Raw genomic sequence first — 22,146 nt, 5'->3', positions numbered from 1 at the left:
ATCTGGGTAAGAAGACCTTAGTGTTTGATTTTTTTTCGTTGCCCCTGATCAGTTGCTGATGCAGGAGTCTCTAGTCTACTGTAAAGCCGTGGAAACCACACGTTCGTTGTATCAGTGACCCTCACCTCTGTCCACCTTTAAGTATCTCTCGTTTCAGTGGATTATCTTAATTTAATGAACAATACCCGTTCACTCGCTACCTTTCTAGGTTGCTGGACATGAACACGCATCTTTAAAAATTTACAGATGCAAATCCTTCCCAATACGGCGTCAGTTATTCAACCAGTGTAATGTCAATATAATCCATAAGGCATAAGTTCTTAATAAATAAAGTGTAGCAGCTTTTAATTTCCTTAAATAACAAATAATAATAATAATTATTATTATTCCAGGAAGGGGGCTACGCATAGTGGTTAAGTGATTTTTTGTACATTTTTCTAACTAAATAATAATAACGAATTTTCGGCTCGCACAAATTTTACTAACATTTTCAACGACTGAATGTCGTGGTAAACTGCTGTTGAAAAGTGTAGCTCTTTTGCCAGTGTTATGAATGATTTTCGTACTTCGCCGTTTAGAGCAGTTAGTGGGGGTCCAGACCACCTCTCGTTCCAGCGCTGACTGAAACTCATCAAATTATAATTGCAGTAAAGTCATAACCAAGAACAAGGCTTTACTGCAGATTTATAACCATGCATTGTATAGATAATGCCTGTTTTACTCGTGTTGGAAATTGTGTGCATCTTACGCTAAGGTCATTATCAACCTCACCGATGCTGTCAGGGTAAAAACCTTTACATTTGTGGATGCTTGCAAAAATAACAATGCTTCATCTCATACTTAAAGGTCTCTAATTCCTGCTTATATTAATTGTTTCTCTCAACATACATCATTATCTTAGACGGGTGACGTCAAATGACGGATGATTGTTTAGGGAAGCACGTGTGTCCAAGGCCACTGTACGGTGATGAGACCACAGTGTATGTGACTACACGGAAGGGTTATACTTTCTGCCAGTCGTCACCTTTGTCTACATTACTCAGTTTGTGTTTAATATACTCTTTTATTAACAGGTATATGGCCATTGCATATAGTTCTCAGAATTCAGTATTTAAGTAATACGGTGATCATTGTTTAGTATTCTGAAAGACTTCAAGCTTCATTAGCTATTAGAAAGTCTCTCGTTGGCTGCATTTGAGAGTTGTTACACTGTCATCTGTATAACATACAACGGTAGGCGTTTTATATATATCCCAGATAGTGTTCCAAATCATGAATTTTATAGTTTGTGCATGTATTATGTAGATATTTTCTGCACAGCCTTTCAGTGGACTCGCCTATTGTTTTAAGGCCCGGCCAGAGAGTAGGCCATGGGGACGATTATCTCTGGAACCATCACACTGGTAGGTAAATGCCAAGTAAAGATACCGGCGGATTCCATTATACCTAAGCAACTCGTAAGTAGTAGTTTTCATTTTATTGGCATACCTATGTCTTTATTCATTGGCACCATCTTTCTAGCAGATGGATTGTTTCAGTAGTTTACCAGTAATGCCGTTTTTTTGCATGGAACAGTGTTTACATGTCGCCTACCTAGCCTCTCCGCTACAGAAGAACTGCGAAGAAAAAGTTTGTTTCGCGGTTTTCTTAAGTCACGTAGAACCAGTAACGTTTCATTTGCCTTTTTTTTTATTTATTTTTGCTGCCTAATATTTTCAATCAAATAGGAGTAATGAAACTTGGTTGTGCAGTTTACTCTTAATGTTGTAGACTACAACGCAGAGGTAGAAAACATGAGTAATAAGATATGACCAGTCCTCCAAGTCTGGCTACAAATGTGGCTAGATTCTGTCTCAGTTCATCCAAAAAATGATGGAGAACGTTTTCTAGCATAAGTCTAAGGACATCGTACTTCTGCATGCTTAGTTTAGGGACCCAGAGGGAGAGAGAACGTCTCAATAAGCAGAGTAATTTCGGAAGGTCCAGGAGTTTAGTAATGCGGTAGAAGGCATCATGGCCACTCTTAAGGTCTTCGATTTTTTCATAGAATCTAGTCTGTTGTCTTGGGTATCAAGAGAAAAACGTTTGAGAGTACTGTCGATGGGATCCATGTAAAACACTGATGTCAAGATGACTGTTTCTTGATCACTGATGTGTTGTAAATTACTAGGTCAAACTTGTAGGGATTTAGGAAGAAGCCTAGATTCCAACATTCCTCGGTTTTCTTGATTTTCCTTTAGCAAAAATTGACACCTGTTACTGATCGCCCAAGAACCAGATTTTGTGCTCACTGGACGTCCTCTTATTGACCTGGTTGAACAAAGGGGGCGGCGAGGAAATGATCCTGCTGGACCTTAATCGGTTTTTTGTTAGCCGAAGACAAGCTTAGAATCGCTTTTGTAGCATCAGTGGACGGGTAGAGGATAGAGAAATGTTAATGATACACGGCTTGGGATACAGCATCTCTTATTTCAAGATATAAAAATTTCAGTTTTTTTACAATTATAGGCTTTGAGGATAGTTATGTTTATATATGCTGCAACCTCGCAGCACATGCGAAACGCCAGCTGAAATGTTTCTCCGAAGCTGAATACATTGCCGCTGTCTATTCTTAGAGATGCCCTTACAAGAATGTTGGGGAGGGAAGTTCAATCATCGATGGACTCTTATATAAGGCTTCGGGAATATTACCCAACAGGGTATGCAGGCATGCTGGCTGCTGACAGAAACAGATTGATTGACCAGGCAGTCAACAACGAGGTCAGGTCCCAAGGCAGTATTTGATAATATTAAACACTGGAAATTGATTACAAGCATGTTCCTCCTTACCTCCTTCATTGTCCTCCCTCCCTCTTGATTCCTTTTCAGGCCTACCTTTCCCTTCTCATTCCCCTCATCCCCCTTCTTTCCATCCTTTCCCTTCTCCTTTCCATTCTTCCCCTTCATTAGTTCTCCCCCCCCCTCCTGCCCTCACCTTCCCTTTCCCTCTCCCCTTCCCCCTCTCGTTCCCTTTCATTCTCTCCCCTTCTGTCCATCTGTCTTCCCTTACCCCTTTCTTCTCCCTCACCCTCCTGCCTTTTTCCACATCTCTCTCCCTCCCTCATCCCCAGTCCCCTCCATCTCGTCATCGGGTAAGTATAATTGTCATACAGAGTGAGCACAAGGCAATTGCTAGCTCAGCGTTTCATTTTAATGAACAGATTGCAAATTGCCCAAATTATTTATCTATTTCACGTTGCCAAAGAGCAGTTTATATATTGTTTGATGATGTAAGAGGCCGAGAGTTCGTGATCCAGGTGAGTGGTGCAGGTAAGTATAAGGTAATGAAAGGGGTAAGTAATGAAAATGAGACGGAGAAAATCGCACACCTGGGAGGAGAGACGCTACAGACAGCGTCTAAGGAGAAAGGTCTACAGGTCAACTTCACACCAAGCATATTTACAAAAATATGTATAAAAAATTTACTTCGGTTAATTATGCAAATCTAGGATGTTATAATACAACAAACGTTCAGCCCATCTTAGAATATGCGGTGCGAGCGTGGAGATCCCCACCTGGTCAAACATTTACAGTAAAGATCCAGAGGTTCATTAAGATTAACTTTGACACTGAGGGTGATGGAGTACAAAGTGAGGATTTTCTAATTACCTAACTACACAAGAAGAGAAAAATGTGAAAAATGATCATGACCCAAAATAAACAAAGGATTAAGTAGTATCAAGGGATAGTGTGAGATGAGAGAAGGTACCAGGATGTGAAATGGAAGCTTAAAACGCAAAGAAACGTTAATGTTCTCTCAATCTGAGGGTGGTAAGTGGGACCGAATGGATAAAGAGAAGGATACAAGAGTAGTAGGTATGGCCGAGCCCTGGGACAGTGAGAGAAAACAGGCGATAAGAGTTAAGCAGACGAGTCAGGAGCTATGAATCGACTACAGGCAGCACAGCTAGGAGAGTACACAATTTTTAAGAGAAGAGAAGAAGCGAGTTCGATCTTCAGTTTTTATAAGTGAATGTTCTCCTTTCTACCTTTCATTTGCAGAGAGCTATTTTCAAGTCAGTATTTGAAGTTCTACGCCTTTGAATTTTTTCTTCGAGAAGACAGATCAAATCTTTTGGGAATTCTTTAAACGAGTTTTCGCTCTCGACAATCCCTTTAATAATCATCGTATTCTTTTTCTGCATACTTTTTTTGTGTTAGTCTCTCGTGCTCTTAATGATGACTCGTAATGAGGAAAATTTTCACATCGCATACCTCGCATTTTCTGATTGTTAGGGTGTGTGTGTGTGTGTGTGTGTGTGTGTGTGTGTGTGTGTGTGTGTGTGTACGCGTGTGTGTACGCGTGTGTGTACGCGTGTGTGTACGCGTGTGTGTACGCGCGCACGCGTTAATGTGTGCTTGCATGTGTGTATAAACACACACACACACACACACACATGAAATTTAATAATCAAATTAAAAGTAATATTTCGTGTACCAAAGAACATTTTGGTCATTCGTTTGCAGTCATTTTCATTTTAAGTACTGGAATTACACCGTCATGTTCATTTTATACTGTTCCATTTCGATTGCTCTTAGTTTTCTTAGTTTCTTGTTTCAGATTATTTTTTTCTGTGTAATTAGGCGCAACATGATGCTAAGAAACTTTTACATAGCTTAAACCAGGTATTCAGTAATGAATTAAGATTTTGCCACCGAAGTGGCTAGTTTATTGTGCACCTCATATCCTTCCTGTGGACGGTAGCGCTAAAGCATATGGATACACAAAAGGCCTAGGAACTAGGCCCCAAAAGGGTTAGCAAGAGTACTTTTGAATTTATATCTACAGTTCACTTATATGTTACAGGCAAATTTAGGAAAGTTGCTTAATACCTGGTATCTTATTTTTATTAATATCTTGGCATGTCACATCTCCAGAATTAATAAATAAGGCTGTTTTTTCTTTTCTGGGATTAAGATCTTTTTTTTTTTTTAAATATTCGCCATTCAAGTGAGGTTGTGATGAAGTCTTGTGCCGTTGGCAGAGATTAACATGACTTTGTTCGTTTGTACTGGGGATAAATTTGAAATTGTGACTTCTCCGAGTCTTGCAAGTGTCTTGATTATCACCAGTTTTGATGCACTGTGAAATAATGAAATCCACCGCAATAGTGTAATGTGTTGGGAAATAACCTTGCTAATCAACTTTTTACCATTATCACTTTTCATTTTTCTTCTCACTTTCATTTGTGAAGGTTAGGGTGTCCAGGTGTGACTAGTCCGTAATTATTTACCCTCAGGATATTCACTACTCTGAAGATGGACAAATTTTTAAGACTAATTTTTTTTTTTAATTTTATGCACAGATTGTAAGATATAACAGAAGGCAGTAACGGGATTTAAGTAAAGGGCAGATACTTTAATTCTAAAGTTGAAAAAGAATATGTTTAGGGTTTAACTACAAGTTTAGAAAATTTGTCCTTATTTACTAGTTAAATAACAAAAATAGGCACAATACCGTGACTGGAACGACACACAAATAACCCTTGTGGTCGCTAACTCACTGGTAATGGTATTATGTACTAACACTCGTATCTTAAATGTGCTTCAAGGGTTTACCATTCAAGAGTTCCGTTCACACTAGGTTGCTTTATAGGGTTAAAATCTATCTACTACACGATGGGCATTAAGACTGCCTGACACTTGTACACCAACAGTCAACGATATTTTGTTACCCAATATAGAAATTACAGTAAATGCAGTGTGTGTGTGTGTGTGTGTGTGTGTGTGTGTGTGTGTGTGTGTGTGTGTGTGTGTGTGTGTGTGTGTGTGTGTGTGTGTGTGTGTGTGCGCGCGCGCGCACCTGTTTACTGTATATTTGATGGTGAATTTAAGGATTCATAATAACTGCTCTCGTATTTCAATTCCTGTCTGGCGGCCCACAACCAGATGTTAATTCCCATATGATGAAGTTTCATGGTAAGTACAACAGGATGTTCTGAACGTCATATTTAATATTTTTTTTTATTATTTTCAGTATCTTTACTTTTGATATATCTTTGATGAGCTCTTGAGAGTTGTTCTGCTCCACAAGCCCGGCCATGGGCCAGGGTCAGTCTGGTGCAACCTGGTAAGTAGCTTGATATTGCTCATAAGGACGTATACAAATTATCTCTGCTGTGCGATTGTTTTGTAAATGCTTCACGTTGATCCAGTAGTAAAAATGGAAGAATTGCCAACGAAATGTTAGGTAAAAGGACACGGATGCAACTAATGTGACATTTTATTGTGGCAACGTTTCTCCCTCCAGGAGCTTTTACCAAACCATTACCAAGCGGAGTAACGGCTAGATAAAGTTCCTGGAGAGCGAAATGTTGTCTCAGTAAAATGTCACATTAGTTGCATCTGCCCTTTTACCTAACAAGTTAATTCAGTAGGGCGGAATGTAGGAAAACAGACATGGGCGGATATAGGATGATAGAGATGGAAGGGAGGAATGGCTGCAAAGAGATAAAGGGCAGACGAACGGAGGGGTGAAATGATATATGTAGGAATTTAACCAGTGGGAGAAGAAAGTTTGGGATGTAGGGAGTCATTGCTGTAAAGATGGACGACAGGAGGGAGGGAGTGTTTTGAGGGAGGTGGGTGTACAAGGTCACTCATGGCTATCCCTCACGATCTTCGAGACTGCTGCCGGAAGAGGGTGACTTAGCGCCTCCGATGATAATTGTGATGGAGTGCGTGGAGTGGGTGTGGCCCGCCCACCTCCAGTTCTGTATCCTCCACACCCTCCTTCATTCTCTCCACACCCTCCTTCATTCCCTCCACCCTCACACAGTCTCTTCACACCCTCCCACATCCCAGTTATTCCTTGTGTCACACATTTTTTTCACGTTTTCATGATTTTTTCTCTAATTTGTATATTTATTACCTTTGATATATTCACTCCAATATTTCCCTCTCTGTCTCCCTGATGTTTTCTTCCCTCTCAAATATTTCTTCATCGCATAATACTCTCCTCCACTCCATGAATTTTGCTCTGAATGCCACTTTTCATTTACCTTTTCAGATATTCAGTGCGTTCAGAATTCTGCATTCAAGATGCATGAGTTCCTGACGCCGTCTTTGTCTCTCTTGGTCTTATTGTTACCCATCCTCTTCTTGAGTCTAACTTCTTTTTTCTTATCTTCGTTTTATCTGCCTCCTTCGTAGACTGCTGCTGCTGCTGTTGCTGCTGCTGCTGTTGCTGCTGCTGCTGTTGCTGCTGCTGCTGTTGCTGTTGCTGTTGCTGTTGCTGCTGCTGCTGCTGCTACCACCCATACTACTGCTATTACTCCTTCTCAGTTTCTTCAGCTACGTCGACCCCGATTCCTCATTCGTTCCACCTTCTTTTCCATTTTCTCTCTCCCATCCCTATCCACTTTCGCCCCCCTCCCTCCCAAAATAGTGAAACTGGGACATGATGTTGACCCAACAACCACTGGTGGAAGATGATAGTGATCCAACCAGTGATGGAAGATGGTGGTGATTCAACAACCACCGTGGTGGAAGATGATAGTGACCCAACAACCACCGTGGTGGAAGATGATAGTGACCCAACAACCACCGTGGTGGAAGATGATAGTGACCCAACAACCACCGTGGTGGAAGATGATAGTGACCCAACAACCACCGTGGTGGAAGATGATAGTGACCCAACAACCACCGTGGTGGAAGATGATAGTGACCCAACAACCACCGTTGTGGAAGATGATAGTGACCCAACAACCACCGTTGTGGAAGATGATAGTGACCCAACAACCACCGTGGTGGAAGATGATAGTGACCCAACAACCACCGTGGTGGAAGATGATAGTGACCCAACAACCACCGTGGTGGAAGATGATAGTGACCCAACAACCACCGTGGTGGAAGATGATAGTGACCCAACAACCACCGTGGTGGAAGATGATAGTGACCCAACAACCACCGTTGTGGAAGATGATAGTGACCCAACAACCACCGTGGTGGAAGATGATAGTGACCCAACAACCACCGTTGTGGAAGATGATAGTGACCCAACAACCACCGTGGTGGAAGATGATAGTGACCCAACAACCACCGTGGTGGAAGATGATAGTGACCCAACAACCACCGTTGTGGAAGATGATAGTTACCCAACAACCACCGTGGTGGAAGATGATAGTGACCCAACAACCACCGTGGTGGAAGATGATAGTGACCCAACAACCACCGTTGTGGAAGATGATAGTGACCCAACAACCACCGTGGTGGAAGATGATAGTGACCCAACAACCACCGTGGTGGAAGATGATAGTGACCCAACAACCACCGTTGTGGAAGATGATAGTGACCCAACAACCACCGTTGTGGAAGATGATAGTGACCCAACAACCACCGTTGTGGAAGATGATAGTGACCCAACAACCACCGTTGTGGAAGATGATAGTGACCCAACAACCACCGTTGTGGAAGATGATAGTGACATAGGAACCCTGTTAATGAAACTTTTATCTTCAGCTTCACAGTTGATGCTGCTGGATCGGTTAAGATATCTCTGACACACCCGCCCATCGTCTTTTGTTTTAAATAAAAGTTGTATGAAGAAAAATATGTTTTTGTGCGTGTGTTTGAAGAATGGGGATCCAGGAGAGAGAGAGAGAGAGAGAGAGAGAGAGAGAGAGAGAGAGAGAGAGAGAGAGAGAGAGAGAGAGAGAGAGAGAGAGAGAGATACATGAGGAGCTGGGAGAGATGGAGGGGAGATGTCTGAGGAACTGGGACAGGAGATGGAGGAATGAGAGAGAGAGAGAGATGCACGAGATGGAGGAGAGAGAGACGGGGGTGACTAGAAAGAGGTAAAAAAAAGACACACAGAAAGCATCAAAGAAAAATGGATATAGAGTGCAATAGGAAAATAAAAAGAAACATTAACGACCATTGGATCGAGTACATGAAAGTAAGTTGGGTAGGAATGGAAGGAGAGTAGTTTGTTGGTTGAGGCAGGAGAGTTTGTTAAGGCAGTGATGGGAGGTGGTTGGCGGGGCTAGTTGAGGCGGACTTCAGATCAAAGGCAGTTTTATTGGAGTCTTGTGTACTGATCCAAATTCAACCCGAAGTTTGGGTCAAAAAGACCGTGGTTGGTAGCAGCAGCACTGTGCGTGTGTGTGTGTGTGTGTGTGTGCGCTCACCTACTTGTGGTTACAGGGGTCGAGTTGCAGCTCCTTGTGGTGAAAGCATTCTACAGTAGAATGTGCTTGTTTGTGTGTATACGTACGTACTTACCGATTTGAACTCGCCTAAAGAAATTTCCTTACATTCCTATGGCTCATCTGTGTTTTCACTTAAGACATGGGTCCCATTGATTTTGGTCCCCTTGATGTAAACAGTCTATCGCTGTCTGGATTTTTTTTTTATGTAGTAATCATGTCCAGCCGTGCCCTGGCTCTTGTACGTTCTCTCTCTCTCTCTCTCTCTCTCTCTCTCTCTCTCTCTCTCTTTCTCTTTCTCTTTCTCTTTCTCTTTCTCTCTTTCTCCCCTCCCCCTCCTTCCCTCACACCCACCCAAATGCCCTCCCTGCCCTTTCAGCCCCACACAGGATGATTTAGCGTAGCTAAGTGTCATGTAAAGGAAGTGGGAGAAAGTGATAACAGGCCACATAAAGAATGTAGATTGTGTAATGGAATATATAAAGCGTCGAACAGAAAGGGAAATCCTGTAAGTAATTATAGACAGAAAAATTGCCAGCCGATGATCACATGAATGTAATACAGAGAAACTGTTACTTAACACTGGCCAACGTTATAACAGCCTTCACATATATATACACACGGCAGAATGATGTGAAAGTTCTTCATAACACATTTACGTCGTATCAGAATCATAATATGCAGCTTTATTGGGATGTCCGGGCTGAAAAAATAGTATAACTCCTGGATAAGTGGGCCAGCGGGCCGCTAGCAGCAACAGCCTGGTTGATCAGGCAAACACCAGCCAAGCTTGGCCCAGGGCTGGGCTCTAGGAGTAGAAAAATCGCGAAACTTATCAAAGGCAAACCTATTATTATTATTATTAGGAGAGGCGCTAAACCCATAGGGGTCATTCATCGCCTGGAGGATGAGAGGGAGTCGGGTTCGATCCAAGGAAGGGAAGAGGTCCAGTTCCTTGGCTCGGTTGCTCCTCAACAGCATCAGAAGTCTCCTAGATTTTAATAAGAAAATTAAAGAGGTAATTACCACATGCAAGATCATAAAAAAAATATAATGAAAATGATAAAGGTGTTTTCTTAGCATTTTCAGAAAAGTGAGTGAAAGACCATAAATGTAAACTGAGCGGGGGAAAAAATTGTGGTGAAAACATTCTACAGTAGAATAGGATTTAATTTAATAGTAAATTTTATATGTTGCAGTCGCTCTTATTAAACAGTAAAGAGGTCACTGAGGAGCACAGCTCTGCTCCTGTAACTACAAGTTCGTGGTTACAAATAATAAAAGAGAATAGAGGAATTAGTAGTTGAGGGTAGTCTCAAGTTAGTTGAAAAGTAGAATAACTTGGACGAGACAATTGTGGACACTAACTCAATAGACAGCTTCAAGAGTTAGGTATGATATGGCCCATGAGGACAGACGTCAGTGATTCTAGTTAAAATAATCTAGGAGAAGGAGCCAGGAACTGAGTCTCGACTCTCGCAAACACAGTTTATTGGTAATTTGTACGAGAAACTCTTTACAAACCAAGGAAGATAATGGCATAGAAGCTTTTATTGCGCTTTGTGTGTGTGTGTGTGTGTGTGTGCGCGTGCATGCATGCATGCATGTCGGTTCATGCACGAGTCATAGTATCCAGCCTTTGAACTCTTTTATGGGAGACGTTCGGAGTCTTAGGAGAATCTTTGAAATCATCTCTGTACTTGAAAAATTACATTTGATAACGCAAACCATGTAAACAGACCAGGGAACGGATGGGGTTTGAATCCGTGGCAAATGAGTCCTACAATTCCTGGCCAATGTGTAACTTAATAATTTGATGAAAATCAACAGATAAGCTGGTCCTTATCGACTGAGTTTACACTCTTCTTTTATCTCTGATTGATATGAGCGGTTAGCTGTTGGCTTGAGACCTTGAAGTTATGTTCAACGAGATTCACGTTTGGAAAAAAAAAATGGCATTGTATTCGAAATTGGATTTGGGTTAAAAGTCAGAATCGTGCATGTATAAAACAACACGTGTTCCTGCCAAGAATTATTACTTCCTGTCAAGCACTTGGAGCCTCAAACTTTTTAGTTTATGATCCACGAGATTTGTTTACCTTTATCACAAGTTAGGGGTGAATCAGAGGTCATCACCGAAGCCTCAGTGGTCATCTCACCAGTTTCCAAGCAGATTCTCTCAGATTCTCACACAAGAACTCTATCTTATTGGTACTTCCGCAAGAATACAAGGCGCTCTTCAACACATTACGCTAAGAAACCGTATACTTTTTTTTTTTTTTTTTTTTTTTTTTTTTTTTTTTTTTTTTTTTTTTTTTTTTTTACGGGGTGAAATTTCGGTACTGCTATTCACAAAGCAGGTCATCATTTGACTAAGACAATCAGCATCAGAAGACTTTCTGACTTATAAAACACTATCATAAGGGCTCTGAGGCTGGTTGCTGGTGCTAGTAGCACCAGCAACCTGATTGATCAAGTCATCACCTAGAAACTTTACCTAGAACCAGGCCTCGTGGGTGACAAGATAACCTCGTAGCATCAACAGCAGGTAGGTAGACCAACACATCCTTGGCAACTGTCCTCAAGAACCTTCCTGGAGAAAGTGTATTCTTACGTGTCTTTTAGACTCATCGATAACTCCCTGATATATCATCTGCTGTATTTTTGCACAATATCCATCAGTTACGAGGCAGACTTCGCAGCGAGTACTTCTTGCAGCAGGTGCAATAATAGAAACATTTGCTCAGTGTGTTTCCCACTTTCTTAAGGAAATGAAGTTCATACTATTTTATTTATTGCAGCATAATTCTTGCCAGAGTGCTTGCATGCGTGCGTGTACGTCTTTGTGTACTCACCGACTGGCATCCACTGGTTTGTGAGAAATGGTACGGTGATGCCGACAAGATGTCGAAACAGACACTTATGTATAGTTCAGGACATTTATTGTACGAAACGTTTCGCCATGAAAGCCTCGAAGCTTTTCCACCTGACTTGCCACTATATAAACTCGTTTCTTCGTTATCTCTGTATTAGGACTGAAGAAATTACTCGTGACGAAAAGTTTCGTATAATAAATGTTCTGAACTGCATATACTTGTCTTTTCCCACATCACTGGCTTGCGTTTACCGGGGGATCGAGTCCTGGCGTCTGGTGCCATCTCTGGTTCATCGACCGGCATTACTGCTTATTGGCCTCTGGAAACTATATATGAACTCGCCTTCCATTTCCGCATCGAGTTCAACCCACTTTCCTACTACGCCGAGACTAACATAGTACTTCTAACATCCCTGTTACCAGTCTGCGCGCGCGCGCCTGCAGGTGTGGACGTGCGTGGATGTGCGTGTGTACCTAATATTGAGTGCTGCCTTAAAGGAGATGCAGCCTTCATGGATGGGAACGGAAAGAAACGAAATACTCTAGGCATTACGACTCTTGTGTTTCTGATTCAGTAAACAAACTAAAGATTAAAAAAAAAACGCATTTTTTAAATCAATGCAACTTTACTAATAACTCTGATATAACTTTAACTCCACTGGGTGTTGAAGAGACAAGATACGGAATTTATTTTCATCAAAAATATATAAAAAATATCTCATGCTTAAGATATATTTTGAAGATTGAGCCTAGACACGGATGTCATTCCCCAGTCATATAATTAAAATCATTGATTGAGTGCTGAGTGTGATCACTGAGATGGAGAATGTCAGAGATGGAAGGAAGGGAAAAATAGCCAGTGGGAAGACGAAGGGTTTCATCCTAACAATAACTTGGAGGAACACACCAAACAACCTTGGTCTCACACCCTAGGACAACAAAAGTCTAGCGCAGGTCGCCCCTGTGTCTCGCAAGACCAGTGTGGTGCAGTGGTACATAAGCAAAATGTTGGTATAATATACTTAATGCCCGTATAATCTAAATGCGTGTGCGACGAACTGGAATGTATAGATGGTATAAGCAAACAGTGTCAGGGTATAATCTGGCCCCGGAGGCCAGGAATCAGTAAAGGTGATCGTTGGTAGTTAAAAGGTGGGGGCCAGGAGCTATGTATAAAGCCACGCAAACATAGCAGCAGCCAAAGCATCATAACCATACCGCACCAACGACATTAGCAATACAACATAAAACCACCAATTGCAACAACTACCACAACACAACCATCAACATAAAGAATTACAGAACAACCACAAACTCACAAGGTCAGCAACTACAACAAAAGTCACAGCACCACCAATAGCAATAGCAGCCATTATCACCACAAAGCAGGTTTAGTCAACGATATTTTTATTCCCTTGGAACAAAATTCTCGTTATAATTTAACAAATGAATGGAAGTTGGTGGTCTTGATGGGGTTTGTGAGGAGAGTAGGGATGGGGCGGTGATTAGGGTGGAAAAATACGAGTTGGAATGAAGGCAATGGCGGCAGCGACGGCGGCGCTGAGAAGTGAGCTGCGGGAATGAGGGATAGAAGAATGAGAGAGTGGAGGGAAATTGCAATGGACGGTGCGGCGTTGAAGAATGGAATGTGGGGTAGATGTTGAAGAAATGAGGAAGGTGGGAGGTTTCGCTCTCCACATAAGATAAAACTATTGAGGGAAGAGCTAGAATGATGTGGCCAGTCTTCCTTTGTGAAGACTAAACTAGGAACTAACCACGGTACGGGTGGGGATCGAACTCACGGCAAGTGAGTCGTGAAGGGGATGGAGGATGGTGGACCTGTACACTACTAGGTAGTGAATAATAACTGCGCAGCCTTGTAAACTGTACGGAAGATTTAAAGAAATAAAATTTCATACAAGGTTCTGTAACTAACTAATTTTTCCCCGAAGAAGCACACTTGTCATACCAGACGAGGATGATGGATTTACAAAACAATCCTCTTGACTTCTGTCTCGTATTATTTAGCGTTTAATTCCGTAATATTTGTTTTTATGTTTTGCGTATCCTCAGTATTTTTATTTGATTCTTCATCATGTTTCTTTAAGTCATCTTGTATGAGCTATGTATTTTCTTTCATTTAATTTATCGCCTGTTCTTTTCTGTCCACTCATTTTTCAACGTGGTTTTTTCCGTTACACTTTTAGGTTATTCATTTTTGTTTCATTCGTCTCTCATATTTGTGTGACAGTGCTCATCTCTTTGATTCATTCAGTTTCCCTTTGAATCAGCAGCAGTCAGTTAATTCTATTTTTTTGGTACACGTAACAAGAATTTAAAAAATAATCCGATTACCTATTATGCATGTGTTGAAAAATACGTCTGTCTGCCTGTAAAAAAAAAAAAGAATTCTTCACTCGTTAGCGAAAGCCAAAACACGTTTTTTTTTTTCTCGAATATTTCAGGCTAATGTAACCTTGAACATACTTCCGCTTTTGTGCGACCTTTGCTGTAGGGTACTCAAAGGACTATTTTACTTTGCTGCAGGGTACTCTAAGGACTATTTTACTTTGCTGCAGGGTACTCTAAGGAATATTTTACTTTTTATTTTTTTGTATTTTTGAAAGAGGGCTAAATTACTAGTCACTGCTGACAAGATGGCTAACATACACAGATCGAGTCTTTTATTAAGATCTGGTCTGGGACCAGTTAAACAACGGTTTCACTTGACTACAAGACTTTGCAGTACGTTTCATTGGGTCATAGAACAACGTTACGTTCTGTGTAATTATATCAAATTATACAAAATATACGAAACATTCTGGTAGCGAGTAGTGTAGCACTTCCCTGTGGATATAAGCAATATAAATACATTTTAACACAGGAATACACTCACCCTCACTTGTTAATACATACGCTTACTCACATCACACATTAAAATTGTCTATGACCCACTAACACCCGTCTGCTCACGCATACTAGTAACACATTCGCCTACTCATACCCACACCGTAGGTATGTGAGGCCATAGAACCGACATCTACATTTCTGTCTGACACAGCAACATCTTGGGATCTTAACACAGGGAATTCTTCACTTGCCTAACCCTTGGGCATGACCTACTTCCACATTGGACAAATGTGATACCCCCTACGACTGCTGCACCTCTCCTGCCAATGGTATATAAGCTACTGCCTCACACACATGCTGTATTATTTTCAAGATTGATGGACTGACCACATCGACTCGAGGCTGAGGGACTTATTACCTCAAACTACTCCTGTTCTTCAGTATTCTCCTTTGTATGGACAGATGAAGCCACTGTGTGGCGAAAAGTTTCCTCAGTAAAGATACCCAAGTGTTGCACATGTGTCTAATTTATCAGCAACAACTTGGTTGACCAGGCCAGCCCCCGACAAGCCTGGCCCAGGGTCAAACTGCGAAAGTAGAAAAACTCTCGAAACCAGCTGCAGGTATGTCACAGGTACCCATTAACATACCACCACCACCACCACCATCACCCTTCAACACATGCCTGGTAGCTCGTACTGAAAAGTTAACTTTAAAATTCCTATAAGAAGTTCTTGCATCTAATTGGTTGTAATTTTTCACCTGAATGAGCAAGACGTCATGGGCGAGGATGGCTGGTGAAATCTGCTGCTATTTTTGCCCCTTTGACTTCATTAATTTTAATTTCTGTTGTTTACTTAGTGTACTGGTGGATACAACCTGTGACATACCTGTTAATGGTCTCAAGAGTTTTCTACTCTGGGAAACTTCTTAGGTTATCTGGTATCTTTTCCTGCCTGTTATCTTCATTACGTAGTAATGTTTTTGTTAATGATTGTGGTTGTTACAACTGCGAAAATAACTGTTAAAGAACACGTCTGTGAATATTCCCATAAAGCACGAGAACAAGGCAATTATGTTAGTCATTTTATTTGTCGGTAAATCTGCACATGTCCAGAAATTGGCGATTAATGTCACTTTATTCGTTAATCAATGAGCATGCATCTATTTCTTTTATTCAGAGCGACTTTGATTTTTTCAGTAATTTATTTGCGTTTTATCTCAGCATGATCACGAGAGAATTACACTAAATATATGTCGTGCCGAATAGGTAAAACTTGCGATGTTAGCTTATATAGCAACGCTCTTCTTGTCGAAAAAAATATATCTTTAAACGTATACGAGAAAATTTTTAAAAGGACTTTATTTTAAACGAGTTCTTGCTAATTGACCAATTTAAAATTTACAGAAAACCTAAAAATAACTGATCCTATGTACACTATTATTCTTCACATCAAGATAGAGTTAAGATTCCTTGTAAAATTTGTGATAGTTTATTACGGCCAAACTGGTAAAAGTCTCGAACTAAGATTAAAACAACATAAATATAGCATTAGAACTGAACAAGATTCTAATGCTCTATTTATTCACGTGAGAGATTTTAACCATCCAGTTGATTTTCAGAAGGCTGAGTTGTATCAAGCAAGTCATGGTCGACAGGAATATAATTGAATAATGTTTCATAAAAAGCAGTTTTGAAAATATGAATATTTTCTTTGGTTTATATAAATTAGAATCGTTTATAATTAATAAAATTTGGGGAGAATTTAATAATACATTAAACAAATAAATCTTAATTTTTGTGTAGAGTACTAGAATTGGGCAAATATTTTGTTAGTGGGATGGATTGCGAACGACCTGCCTAGTATGGGGTAACAGATCTGCTCCAATGTTCTTCCTTTCTTATGAGTCGGGTGTCGTCACGCGTCAGGCGTTTCATTGTCGTGGGATGTGATGGTGAGGTGTAGTCTTGACCCTTTATATGCCTTCCTTTGATGTATTGTTTTTATAGTTTCTTGATAATGTGAGACGTCACGAGAGCGCTTGGAATTTCACTATTCTTTCACAGTGGTTGTTTTGCGAACACACACACACACACACACACACACACACACACACACACACACACACACACACACACACACACACACACACACACACACACACACACACACACACACACACGCATACATACATACATACATACATACATTGCAGTCAATAGGATTCGAAGTCACGTCAGGGCTGGCAAGGTTCCCCAAGTAACGCTCTAGACCACTCGGTGACAGATGCCTCAAAAGCTGGGCAGCTTTGTTTACAAGCCATGTTTGTTTCCCTTGTACACTACGTCAGCACATACTTTGTCTTCCAGAGCATCCAGAAATAAACTTAAATAATATCAATTGAAATATAAATTACAAACTTAATTATAGCAGTAGCAGTGCTGGTAATTTACTACTAATAAGAATAATAATAATCTCAATATCTAAAATGGCATTAGGGCTATAATAACCTGGGTTAGTGTTTGATTTCTCCCAAGTACCATGAAACTTTTTCCCCCATTGTTTTACGATCATCATTAGTGTGTGTTCAGGGTGAGGGCAGGTGGGTCGCCACTGTCACCCACGTAACCTCCACTACATGCCAAGGGGTTAGCTCAGTTTTAATGAGATATTTGGTCTCGGGGACTTGCAAGAATTAAAGTGAGTTGAGTGGAGTGACGATTAGAGACGGGAGGCCAGGGAGAGAGAAAAGTAGAGATAAGAAAGGAGGGTCTTATCATTTATCATGTATTCATGATAAATGCATATGTGACTAATTAATATATGTATGCATGATTAATACAGGTAAGTTTGTATTAATACTTCTATGCATGAGTAATGCGTGTATTGTACGTATTCTGGTTTGTAGTAATTTTTTATTGTAATGAGTGTGCGCATGAAAGGCATCACCTATTTGTGATTTCCAAGGTGTGTTCACACGAGCAGAGCAGTGCTCGTGGTCGTGGTGTCCATCGTCAGTGTTTAGTTTCTTGTATTTGTTTGAAGATAGCAGTGGTTGTAGCCCATAACTACTGTACCTTGTCTTAGATATATCTCAGAGAGAGGTTTTCCTGTATCCTCGCAATATTCTCGAACTTGGATTTATTGTTTTTGTATTGAAATTTAAGCTATGTGTATAGATAAAATGCTAAGGTAGGCTTTTTTCTCTTAAGTAATTTTGAACCCCATACTGAGTAAGACGGACACACAGTTGTATTTCCAGGTAAATTTGATGGTGCTATTCAGACTAACAGTGAAGTTATATCGAGTCCAAGATGACGTGTTTGTTTGGCTCTCCTTTTAAACAGTAGTAGTCACTTTAAGATTCTCTTCGAGGATCGGATCGTATTTGTTAGTGCTAATCGTACTTATTTTTATTTTTCTTAATTTTTCATGTAGGTTATTCTTACGTGTGATGTGTGTTACTTTTTTATTGCCAAGCATGTTGAATGATCTTCCAGGTCAAAGCTCTCTTAAAATCTCAAAACTTACAATGGTGATGGTGTTTAGTGATGAAAGTGCCAGCAGTGCAGTGCCAGTGGTAGTAGATGTGATGGTGCCATATTCCTGCTGGGTTAACAAACAGTGAGATTTGTGGAGAAATAAATGCTGGTCACAAGGCCATAAAGCGCCGGGACAAATGGGAGTTGAACAGCATATTGCTTTTTCTGGAATGTTACAAAAATTTTGGTGTTTTATTTGAAGTTCGATAGTTCACCAACGCCTGGAAAACCGAGGCTTTCATCCATTTAATTAAAAATCATCAGGAAAACTTGGAGTACTGAATCCATCATATGTATGTTTGGTACTTGCAGTCAAATCTGAAGAAACGCTTCACCATGATTTTTTTTAATATTTCATTTATACATGCAACTTTATTGTGTTTGTATCTGTTCAGGAAGGATGTGAAACTATTAAATCGGTGAATTTTGTGGGTTGGTAATTTTTCCTACATAGTCCAAAGGCTATTTTTTTTTTAGTTTAGTATCTTGTGGACGCTCGTAGGAGTTTCCTGATGAAAAGTCATATTTCTGTCTCCTATGTTGAAGAAATTGTAAATTACGGTTAGCTCAAAGTGTGTGATTTAATGTTTGTTTACTCTTGTGTTTGTCTTTGCAGGGGTTAAGCTCCTTCTCTTGGACCGCACCTTTTAATTATAATTTTTTCCTACGTGGTTAAGTCTGGCTTTTATTAACGCATTCCATTTTTCTTAACTAAAACAGTTGTTAATAGTATCTCTCTTGTTTATTTATCTTTTGTTTCATTTTTTCTTAATGAGTTCTACCTCTCTCCATGTTTTCCTGATCCTCTCTTCAGTGATGTCTCTTATAGTGTGCTAAATGCAACTCCCTAGTAATGAGGTTTTGTTGTTTTAAATCTAACTTCTAATTCCAGCTTGCTTAGTGCTAGGATCAACCTTGTTGCTAACCTGATCCTTCAAAAAGTAGTTCTATATTTTAAAAGTGAGGGCTTTATGCTGACACCGCATACACTAGTGCTGAGTGTACGCATGTGTATAATACGTTTTGGTTTAAAAAAACACGTGAGCAATCAGTAGGACATACATGTATTAGAAAAGGTTTCCGTCCTGGGATTTGATCGATTATAATACACAGAGATTGAAAAGACAGTATATATAGGCGGAGAGTTGGGTGTGAGTTATACATGGTGACCTGAAAAATGCCATATTTGAGAAGTGGGCAGGTAGACAATGAGGTTATGTGACTCCCATGTTGTTAGGTAGGTGGTGCTTTGTTTTGAATACCCTTTAGTCCAGATTTCTGAAAGCTGTTATTATGTTTGTCAGACTTACCTAGGCTGCCGGTGTTGTCTTCGTTCCTCAGACTAGAGGCACTTAACTCGTTCATCATGAGTGTACAGACAATGTTTGGTTTGATGTCTTTTCTGGCGTCCTCTTTCTCTGACTGTACTATGAAGTCCCGTCAGTTAAAGTGGTAAGGTTCCTCCTGTCTTGGGTTCCTGTCCTCATCATCCTGTGTTTGTACACTTGTGCATGCGTACGCTTGCAGAGTTCAAAAATATTTGGAAAGTCTGAGCTACCCTGAAGTGAATATCCTTATGTTTATATCAAAATATATGTTGAAATCCCTGCAGATTATGCAAATATTAAACGATACTCCAAGTTTTTTATCCGAGTTAAGTATAAGAATTTGTGGCAAGAAATTTAGTTTAACATTTGTCTTGGTGTAAAAGAAAATAAATATCAGAGTCTTGAAGATTACGAGAGGAAATAAGGGCTAAGTTAAAAATAACTCGACCTCACGTATTCTTAAAGAGGATTACATGGGCATATTTATCAAGCAGATTCTTTTGTATTTACCAGGTTCAAGTAAAGTTGCAATTGATTAAGGCTCGTATGGGGCGTGATGGAACAGGCTTCTGCTCGAAGGGTAAGGGAGAAAGGGAAAAACGAAATGTGAATCACTCATTGTGGATACTCGAGGATGCTTGTTAATGTTTACGGGGTTCATCGCCCCCGCGGCCCGCTCTCTGGAGTCTGGAGTAAAATAACCTTGGTGAGTTAAGGACACTAACTTGGTGACAGAAGCGAAACAGTGTCTCGGTGAGAGAGAGAATTCAAGAACAGTGTATGAGAGGGATAATACAAGAACAGCGCCTGGGTGAGAGATCATACAAGAACAGTGCCTGGGCTAGAGATCATACAAGAACAGTGCCTGGGCTAGAGATCATACAAGAACAGTGCCTGGGCTAGAGATCATACAAGAACAGTGCCTGGGCTAGAGATCATACAAGAACAGTGCCTGGGCTAGAGATCATACAAGAACAGTGCCTGGGCTAGAGATCATACAAGAACAGTGCCTGGGCTAGAGATCATACAAGAACAGTGCCTGGGCTAGAGATCATACAAGAACAGTGCCTGGGCTAGAGATCATACAAGAACAGTGCCTGGGTGAGAGATCATACAAGAACAGTGCCTGGGTGAGAGAGATTATACAAGAACAGTGCCTGGGCTAGAGATCATACAAGAACAGTGCCTGGGCTAGAGATCATACAAGAACAGTGCCTGGGCTAGAGATCATACAAGAACAGTGCCTGGGCTAGAGATCATACAAGAACAGTGCCTGGGCTAGAGATCATACAAGAACAGTGCCTGGGCTAGAGATCATACAAGAACAGTGCCTGGGCTAGAGATCATACAAGAACAGTGCCTGGGCTAGAGATCATACAAGAACAGTGCCTGGATAAGAGATCATACAAGAACAGTGCCTGGGTGAGAGATCATACAAGAACAGTGCCTGGGTGAGAGATCATACAAGAACAGCGCCTGGGTGAGAGATCATACAAGAACAGTGCCTGGGTGAGAGATCATACAAGAACAGTGCCTGGGTGAGAGATCATACAAGAACAGTGCCTGGGTGAGAGATCATACAAGAACAGTGCCTGGGTGAGAGATCATACAAGAACAGTGCCTGGGTGAGAGATCATACAAGAACAGTGCCTGGGTGAGAGATCATACAAGAACAGTGCCTGGGTGAGAGATCATACAAGAACAGTGCCTGGGTGAGAGATCATACAAGAACAGCGCCTGGGTGAGAGAGATCATAAAAGAATTCGAGTACAATATCAAACTTGGTTTGAAACGGCAAATTTAAACATGAAAATATAATTCGAACATGGAAAATATGACTTAGGGAGAATTGCTGACTAAGAGGTCGAGCGGAAAGTTAAATTCAGTAACGCCCTGTGTTGCCGTCATTGTCACAGATTAGCACGATTTCCGCTAGGGAAGGAAGGCGCACTTTCCTGCCCGATCCAAGGGTCAGTATTTCCGGGAGGCGAGTCGCTGCCTTTTTGTTTCTCCTCCTCTCAGTCGTTGCTGGAATGATGACTCCTCTTTCTTCCTGGAAAGCTTGGACGTCTAGAAAAATTAATCAGTTAGTTTTTTTTGTGACCTGATTTACGTATACATTTTTTTAAGCTGAAGCAACATTTACTTTGTCGTAATGGCGCGTTGCTTGTGTAAACGAAACGTGTCGGATTAATAAGACGTTTAATAAAAAGGTTGCAAGAATGAGGTGCTATGTTCGTTAGTATTAAGTGTTGGACAAATAAGGTGCTTGTTCGTTAGCAGTACGTGTCAGATAAATGAGGTGCTTGTCCTTGTTAGTCAGACATGTATGATTAATGGAGTGCAGTTGTTGTAATGAAGTTT

The 22,146-nt window shown here is 40.7% G+C and overlaps 1 protein-coding gene across 1 annotated transcript in view; it reads left to right on the top strand.

The window, feature by feature from the left end:
- The window catches only part of LOC128699371 (uncharacterized), a 361,556-nt gene that overhangs the window by 310,904 nt on the left and 28,506 nt on the right, over positions 1-22,146 (top strand). The gene's annotated exons all lie outside the window — the stretch shown is intronic.

Source organism: Cherax quadricarinatus, chromosome 61, assembly GCF_038502225.1.
Source record: "Cherax quadricarinatus isolate ZL_2023a chromosome 61, ASM3850222v1, whole genome shotgun sequence".
Classification (NCBI taxonomy): domain Eukaryota; kingdom Metazoa; phylum Arthropoda; class Malacostraca; order Decapoda; family Parastacidae; genus Cherax; species Cherax quadricarinatus.
This window is presented reverse-complemented; position numbering and strand designations above follow the sequence as displayed.